Source organism: Bombina bombina, chromosome 2 (genome assembly GCF_027579735.1).
Source record: "Bombina bombina isolate aBomBom1 chromosome 2, aBomBom1.pri, whole genome shotgun sequence".
In the NCBI taxonomy this organism is placed as follows: domain Eukaryota; kingdom Metazoa; phylum Chordata; class Amphibia; order Anura; family Bombinatoridae; genus Bombina; species Bombina bombina.
In genome coordinates this window covers 1,420,057,243-1,420,065,851 of record NC_069500.1, presented here as the reverse complement: position 1 = coordinate 1,420,065,851, position 8,609 = coordinate 1,420,057,243, and positions in this window count along the sequence as shown.

Here is an 8,609-nt window from a genome sequence, read left to right as displayed (position 1 = left end):
CTCAGGTCGTGACCTGGGGGGCCCCGCCCCGCGGGTCTGCTGGCTGAAGATCCTTTAGGACGTCCGCGCCTACTAGACGGAATGGGGTGGGGCCACATTTGTGCCCACCCTTGGCATTTGCTATTCCACGACATCTGGCTGCGACCTCTTGTCATATGGAGCTAATAGTTTACTAGGCCTCGAATGCCGCCACAAGTTAAATATTTGAATGACTTCCGTTGAAGTCAAGTTAATAAATGTGACCATCGTTATGGTCTTTAAATCCCAGCTATCTGTGTCGTGTCTTTATTTATAAGTTAAGTAGTTATGTTAAGTTGTTTTGAAGGGGTTGGAACTACCAGATACAGCATCAGCCCTTAAAACAAAACGTTCTAAACTCTTGAGGCAGAGCAGGGAGTGTAAACCAGCACACCATAAGAGTTAGTAGTAAACATGCAAAATTACAATATACATATATATACACATACACATCTATATATACACACACACATATATATAGTCTGTATATCCCCTATGGGAGCAAACTTCTTCCTGAGAAGATAAAACACAACACCAAACCTCCTCTGAAATGAGATAACCCCCTAATAGCTAAGAGATCCCCAACCTGGAGTATCATTTACATTACATTACATTCCATTTAACCACTACCTGACTGAGTGCAGAATGTTTAGGCAAAATACATGGAACTGCCACAAACTGTCAGACAAAAACAATGGATCCTATGACATAAAGCAAAAAATCACTCTAAGCTCTTAAGGCAGAGCAAAGAGTGAAAGACAACACAGCAAGAGAATTAGCATTAAACAAGCAATTAGTATTAAGAAACGTGCAAATTACAAACATTTATATAATATGAAAATCCCCTAAAGAACCAAACTTGTCCCTGAAGAGAGAAAAAACACAAAACCCCTCTGAAAAGAAAACAATAGTAGGTCCTAAACTTGCCACTGGCCTAGAACAGCACGATTGCGCCAAAATACCAGCGGCGGGAAAGTTAACCCTACCATCACCGTATACACATAGGGCCTCCCCTCAGACAATTATCAAGCATAAGCATAGAACTCTATTAGAGTGCATTTGAAAGATTCACTTTATCTTCCAAAATACAGCACTATGCTCAGGGTAAATAAATTCCCTTCACTGTGTGTACCCTTATTCCTAAGTATAGTAGCAGCGACAAACATAAAAGGTGCCATATAAACACTGCAATGACAGAGGAAATTCTCTATAGCACATGCAAATGTAAGGGACAGGTACCCAAAGCGCTGGTAACAAACAGTAAAGGACATACCCGGATTCCTAAAGAACAAAGAATCTTACCAGACTCCACAATCATTAAACGGAACAGCGGTAAATAAAGGAGCTGTCGATGACCTCACAGTTTGCAAGTATCCTGTCGCTCCATATAGGCAGGGCATCCATAAAAAAAAAAAAAAAAACACCCCACAATTATTAGCTCAGCTACCTGACTCCATCGTTCGTAGGTAAGAAACATCCAGTGACAAATCACCACCCGTGGTCTTTATCCGCTGACTGCTGCTACCACGTGGGGACCCGGTGAGACTCACAAAGTGAAAAACCCCTGCTGCCTTTTGGATGCAGACCGCTCGGCCACGCTTCCTCGCTGCACAGAGCCTCTGATGGAAACAAACAGATGTAACCCACATCTGAAGAAAGGCGCTCACCCCTTCCACTATTGCCATTATTAAGACCCACTTTTAAGCAAAATAAAAGCGCTAGCTATTTCAAATAAAAAAAAAAGGGGGGGGGTGGAACAAGCAAAATCTTACATGGCTGCATGTCTATTAACCCCTATGCCTGGGAAGGGGAAAACAGACAGCTATACTACTCTCCTATGCAGCAGAGTGAAAATCATCTACGCATCACACAATCCTGCCCAGCATACACAGCCCCACACTAAATCCAAAAATTAATAGTTTATTAAAGGTTCCCCTGACTCCAATATCTTAAAGGAGGGGGATAAACCCCTAATGTGCTTGGCTTCTAACTAGAAGGAACAAGCAATTACCTTAGGGGCTCCAGCTGCAGGACAGGAAAACCATCAGATGTTTTCTCTACTCCTACAATAACAATCTGCTGGTTTTCCCGCTCAACCCACCTCTTTAACACTTTGCCTCCAGCTCCTCCTCTAACACCTCCTACCCCATACAGGGGCCTCTTCCTCCTGAGGTCAAAGCTCCCTCCGTCTATGCTTTGCAGCTTCCAGGAGCCACTGTACCATTTGGTCAGATGCGGTAACTAACTCTTCCAGTTTTGCTTTCAATATTAGCTGAGAGCTTGTAAGTGAGTACTGAACTTTCTCTGTATGCTGTGTTAATTTGTTTTGTAATTTTCCCTATGGGCCTTGCACCCAGACCTGTCTGGGAATAACTGCCTGGGACTATGGGGACAGCACAGCTTCCTGTGAGTGTTATTGAGCACCCAGGGCTGTGCATGTTGCAGGGTCATGGGATGGGTACCCAGTCCAGTCTAAGAGTGCAGTCCCCTTCCGTGTTTGTATACAAGCATATACATATCTATTTACACATGCTGTCATCGCTGCAATACTTTGCTGTGTTTAGGTTATGTGCCATCTTTGAGTCAGCATCAAAACAAGGCTCCCATTGGAGCCTAAAGAAGCGCAAGCTCATGTTTGTATTGCTGACAACTTGCAATACCAGCGCACATTAGTGTGTGATTGTATTACACAGTGACGCACAAATATCGCTTTCATGAACGTGATATTTAGTGCTTCACTTGTAATCTGGCCCTAAATATTCTGCAGGTGGCAAGCATTTATCTGTAGATGGGGAAGGCTTCCAATGCAAACTGTTCAATAGCCCAGCAACACCTTTGTCAAGTGATTGAGTTTTAGGCAATACGTTTTCATGCTTCACATTTGTTCTTGGCAAACTGGTCAGACAGATCTATTATCACCTCACCGATGAACCAAAACAGAACAAGCAGAGACTAGCTAGTGACTTTAGTGTATACAGCTGATAGTGTACGGCATAGATAGTGACTTTAGTGTATACAGCTGATAGTGTACCGTCTAGCTAGTGACTTCAGCACATTCAGCTGATAGTGTACCGTCTAGCTAGTGACTTTAGTGTATTCAGCTGATAGTGTACGGCATAGATAGTGACTTTATTATATACAGCTGATAGTGTACCGTATAGATAGTGACTTTATTATATACAGCTGATAGTGTACCATATAGACAGTGACTTTATTATATACAGCTGATAGTGTACCACATAGATAGTGACTTTATTATATACAGCTGATATTGTACCACATATATAGTGACTTTATTATATACAGCTGATAGTGTACCATATAGATAGTGACTTTAGTGTATACAGCTGATAGTGTACCATATAGATAGTGACTTTAGTGTATACAGCTGATAGTGTACCATATAGATAGTGACTTTAGTGTATACAGCTGATAGTGTACCACATAGATAGTGACTTTAGTGTATACAGCCGATAGTGTACCACCTAGATAGTGACTTTAGTGTATACAGCTGATAGTGTACCACCTAGATAGTGACTTTATTATATACAGCTGATAGTGTACCACATAGATAGAAGAACCCGGAAGAAAAAATTGAGGAAGGGTTCTGTGACCCCCATGGAGGCCAAGTGGAGGAGTCGTACAGGGGCCAGTAGGCTGGGCCTCTTGAAAGTAGGTGGTGTGACGTAGAGGATGTGAGGCAGTTCAGGAGCATAACGCGCGAGGAGAAGCTGATGCTTTCCTGCGCGCAACGGAATGGCGGGACCCGGTGTACAGCAGGTGTTTTACCTGACTTATGGTGGCTGCTATCCAGGAACGGTTTCGGGGACGGTCAGAGCGGCCAGGGAGGATGACCGGGAGCATCATATGAGGAACAGAACGGTGAGGAGAAGCTGTGGTTTCTCTTTGCACAGCGGACATGTCAGGAGCAGGGTACAGCGGGGGGCCTCTCCCTGCTTTGGTGGCATTTTGCAGGAGCAGTAACACAGTGGTGATAAGGGCTGGTGGATTCTGTCAGGAGGATCAGGAGGGTTTACGGCAGCAGAGGTGATCCGGATGAGACAAGCTTACAGCAGATGCAAGTAAGTAGTGGAAGGTGTGGATGCAAAAGGGACAATATGGAGAAGTTCCGGAGCTTACGGCAGGCATTTGGCTGGCTGGGGTGTTACGGTGTAGACGCTGCGGGAGTAGGGCAGCAAGGGCCTGTAAAGGTATGGTGGCGGGTAGGTGGTTGGTCCCATTGTCCGGAGCAGTATCGGGCGGGCCTGGCTAGCAGATAGGTGCGGCATTGGGGAGCTGGGACAGGGGTACACGGCAGGGGTATATTGGCCCTGAGTGGGTGGCTAAGTGGATTACCTCATGGGGAGAGCTGATCGGCATGGTTCTGGGAGCTGGTGTAGACAAGAGGTTTAGCGGACGGGGAGTATCATTGGCTGGGTACGGCCTCCCCCTGCAGTTTCAGGAGCAGTGACGGACAGGTTTGGCCTGTCGGCTATTTTTTGGGGGTATTAGCCAGCCCAGGGGGGAATAGAGTGGGGTCCTATTGGAAGAGCCGGATATCAGCAATGGTGGCAGTAAGGGAGCATGGGCCCTGTGTGCCTGACTGGGAGGAGCGGGATGTAAAAGGTGGCATGGGTGAGGGCTTTGCAGGCTTCACAGTGTGGGGCCGAGTGGAATAAAGGAAGGGCCACAGGGATAGAGGGCTAGATGGCTGTTAGCGGGCAGTGGCGGGAATAGTTATTTTAGCGGGAAGGGGGGTTTAGGGTGGGGAGCCACAGTGTTTACCTCTCCTGGAGCCCGGTAATTGTCTAGTTAGTGGGGTTTCTGGGGGTGGGTACAAGGGAGTTGGCTGGTAGAAAGTATGGGTCGGGTTAGGGGTGGGAGGTGTTCTGGGGCAGGGGTGCCATAGAGGGGAATGGGAGTGGCAGTTGGGAGCCCTTGTGAAGGGTCAGATGAGCTGGTTGCTTAAAGGCACAAGCTGTTCTTGTGGGAGGGGTTTGTCCCCCTGGGGGCTTTGATTGGGGAGTCTCCACTTAGATACCTGTCCAGATTTCCAGGTGGGGGGCTGGGAATTTCCCGGGGTTCAGGAGCATTTGGAGGGCTGAGCTGAGGTTGTGGGGCTAGATCAGATCTATCAGGTGGGGGTACTGGTAGGGTTGAACGGGGAGGAGTTGGTAAAGGGAGGTTAAAGGCGTCAGGGTACGGGCAAGGGGTGTTATTACTTCAGGGGAGAGTGCAGGAGGGTGTACTGGCAAATGGGGGGGGAGCCATGGGCAGCTGTCCTGGAGCTATACGGCTGGTGGGCATGTAAGAAGTCCCAGCTATCACAGAGGAGGTTAATAAGCATCAGACAGTATTTCACAGATGGCATTGGACAAGTGCAGGAGGGTTGAGGTAAAAGGTCAACTGGAGCAGCACGTTGCGGATGGTGGGAGATTGGGGTATTTTCAGGGGGCCCTTGTTGCGGGCTATTTGGAAGAGCTGGGTTTGCAGTGGGTGGTGGTTAGAAGGATCAAGGGAGTTTGATTTAGGGTTTTGGGTTTTGTTGGGAGCATCCTGTTTGGTCCGGTTCGTTAGTTGTTTAAAAAAAAAAAAGTTTCCTGGGGCATAGTGCTTCTATACTGGTTGTTGCCTTGTACGCAAGAGGTTTGTAGTTCGAATCCAGCGGTGCTGCTGGGTCCCTTTAAGCCCCCCCCCCACTTTTAAACTCTAGTGGCTCGGGTTAATAGGTGTTTGGTTGTTGCGTCGTAGGTACCTTTTGCCAGTGTTGTAGCATATGGGTTAGCTTAACTATCGTTCAAGCAGAAGGTTTGGGATTTGATCCCAGCTACTGCTACTTTCTCCTGGAATGGGGCACTCTAAATTTGTGATATAGAGGAGTGGTTTTGCTGAGGTAGGGTTATAGCTGCTGTGTGTATATGGCCCTTAGTGGGTGTAGGTGGGCTTTGCGTTTATGATTGGGTTCAGATTGTGTGGACTGCAGGTATAGCCGTCCAGCCTTTACATCTCATACAGGGCCTTTATGGTAGAGCTCCTCATGAGGTCACTGTCCCATGGTAATTCAACTAGTTAAAAAAAAAAAAAAAAAAAAAATATATATATATATATATATATATATATATATATATATATATATATATATATATATATATATATATATATATATATATATATATATATATAGTAATCATATAGTATCAGTCGGACAGATAGCTCAGCATGCTAAGGCATTGTGGCGGTGCTCTCTAGCTACCCAAGGGTTGCAGGTTTGATCCCCGGCGAGGTCCTCTCAGCCTTGCATCCTTCCGAGGTTGATAAAATGAGAAGCACCTTGAGACCCTTATGGGTGATTAGCTGCGCTTTCCAAGTACCCAATACATAAGTACAGTTGTGGATTCTCTAGTGGTAAGCACAATTGTTTCTTGTTTTCCTCAGTTATCTAAGTTGGGCCTGGGCTTGTAGCCTTATTTAATGGAATTTGGTGTCATGATTATCCGATCCCTTCAGTTGAGGGTTGGAGTAGCAATTGTGTGGGTGGGTTAGGTTAATTGTGGAGCCTCCCCCCCCCCTCATTCCATGGTTTCTTATTGTTTCCTTCCAGATTCTCCTGGGTTTTAAAAAAAAAAAAAAAAAAAATTGGGGGGGGGGGGTGCGTGGGCTTGCCGATGCCAGTTGCATGTGGTCCGGTGTTTTTATTCGTATTTGGTGTTTATATGTGGGTATAGGTTTGTCATATGTAGATTTGTATATAGGTTCATGGGTGTTGGGCAGGCACCTGGTTATATATGTCCTTATGTGTTGGTAGTTCTGATGTTGTGGCTTGGTGGGCTACTGCTTCCATTGAAGAAGGAGGTTCGCCTTTCAGATTTTGCTAGAGTTCTTTGGTGGAATCTGGCATCGTCAGGGTATTGTGATGTCCAAGGCGCCTTTCTGGTCTTTCTCTCCGCTGGGGCAAGGTCCAGATTGTTATGATTTGTGTACATAAAGGGGCCAGTCTTTTTATTTGCTTTTGTTTAGTTTGTCGGCTTTATCCGGATATACCTTGGTGGCTAACATGCCTGGATCGTAAATAGATGGCCAGGAGTTGATTCTACCCCGGGTGCTGATGATTCGGTGTTCCTCTGTGGTCTCATGGGTGTACTTACGTACTGGTAAGTAGGAAATGGAGAGTCTGAGAGTTCTTTGACATCCTGTGGTTCCCCAGTTGGTGTCGAGTACTCCAATTGTCAGGGGGGGTGTCATGACTGCCTAAGTTCTTTGCTTTATCCTTTGTATAGCTGTGTCTTTTCACACTTACATAATCTCCTCCCCATCAAGCTGTTTAAATTTCCCTCCTACTCATACCAAATTGCTTGATTGTTGAATCCAGCTTCTCACCCTCAAACTTCCTTGCAACCTTTGAGACAGACGCAGCTCACCTCTCTACCAAACACAGGACCGGAACCGGCAAGCGGTGACGTCACACGCCATCGCACACGCTGCAAATCCCCAGACTCTGCAGGGGAACTACTCTGTGTCCAGACACCACTCACCCATTACTTCTATAGTAACTTTAAAAAGCGCTTCCTTCATTCCTGTACCGCAGTAAGTTACCAATATTCAACATTTACTCCAGACATGTCTCAGAACTTTTAGTTAAGATGCCTTCGTATTCAAATACGCTAATATTTACCTAACTTTGTTATTTGTCAGTCTCAGTACCTTAAAAAGCTCAAGTGTCATTAGCTGTATTTTGCCTTTTTCTTGTACTGTTATCTGTGCTGCCAATTATGATCAGATACTATCTGTTTAACTCTTTAACCTTGCAATTGCATGTTATTATTTAAGTGGGAACCAGTTTGTCAATACTGAGTGGGGCTATATGCTCTGTGGTCTCAGCCATTGTCTCACCTATCCTTATAATAAAAGTGAACTGTATCCATTGATTCTGAACCTTGCTGCCTCCCTTCACCTATACAGAATCATTGATACTTTCACAACACTTTTAAAGCTGCAGTTGTGGTCCTAAAATTCCCTCTCTCCTTTACAGGGGTGAGATTACCTTCCACAGGCTGACAATAACAATCAAGCCTTACTATGGACCCAGCAGCCTTATTAGCTCATGTAGAGAAATTAACACAAACTGTAGATAACCTCACTACAGGGTTAAATACACTACAGTTAGAAAATTCTGCTTTAAAGCAATACATCAATGATAAAATTGATACACTCACTACAAGTATTGGTTCTAGTGAACCCCAACCTAATCCTCCACAAACATTTAGTGGTATTCGTTCAGAATTTAGGGAATTCAAAAATTCATGTTCCTTATATTTCCAACTAAAACCCAAAACATATTTCAATGATCATTTGAAGGTTCTCACCACAATCTCTTATCTGCGTGGTGAACCACGTATATGGGCTAATTTGTTTTTTGAGACCAATGACCCATTGCTGTACTCATTTGATCAGTTTTTTAAAGCAATGGGACAGCTTTATGATGATCCCTACAAACAGCTGTCTGCTGAGACAGCAATGAGGTCTCTGAGACAACATAAAAGGCCTGTGGAGGACTACATCGCAGAGTTTAAGAAATGGTCCCCAGATACACA